Here is a 613-nt window from a genome sequence, read left to right as displayed (position 1 = left end):
GTGAAGACATTGAGGAGAAGGCAACGCCCAGCCCAGGCTGCACAGGCCCTGCCCTTTCCCCTCATTGGATGCACCTGCTGCATTGCGTGTCTCTGTCACAAAGAGCTTGCAGTCATCTACCACAGGGCTAATGACTGGTGTCTATGTCTCAAGTGAGGCAGTCTCAAGATGCATTCTTGAGTGCCTTACCCAGCAGCCCAGGAGCAATTCCAGAGGCCAGTTTCTCAACCCAGGTGCAGCTATTATTTTTTTAAATGAGTCTAATAAAGTAATAATTAAGTTCATGTTGAACAATGGCAGGAGATAAAGAGGCAGGCAGAGCCCCCTCTAAATCTTTATTCCCATTGCATCAAAGATGGCCTGAATTTAGTGCAAGGGAAAGATCTTGATCCATTGCCCGCTGTGATATTTCCATTGACTTCAGTGGGCACTAGATCAGGTCCTTAATCTTTGATCTCTGCTGTCAGCAAGGAAGCCAGTTATTGCCAGCTGAGCTGGTGGATGTAGTGATGTGTGATACTCATCCCCTAGGGAATGGATGGAGATCAGCCAACGCTTGTCATATGTGCCACTGAACAGCCGTCATGGGGTAAAACTTGTTGTCTACCAAATG

The sequence above is a fragment of the Gopherus flavomarginatus genome, chromosome 11, assembly GCF_025201925.1.
Source record: "Gopherus flavomarginatus isolate rGopFla2 chromosome 11, rGopFla2.mat.asm, whole genome shotgun sequence".
NCBI classification, from domain to species: Eukaryota; Metazoa; Chordata; order Testudines; family Testudinidae; genus Gopherus; species Gopherus flavomarginatus.
The sequence above is the reverse complement of the archived record's forward strand: the minus strand, read 5'-3'. Positions refer to the sequence as shown.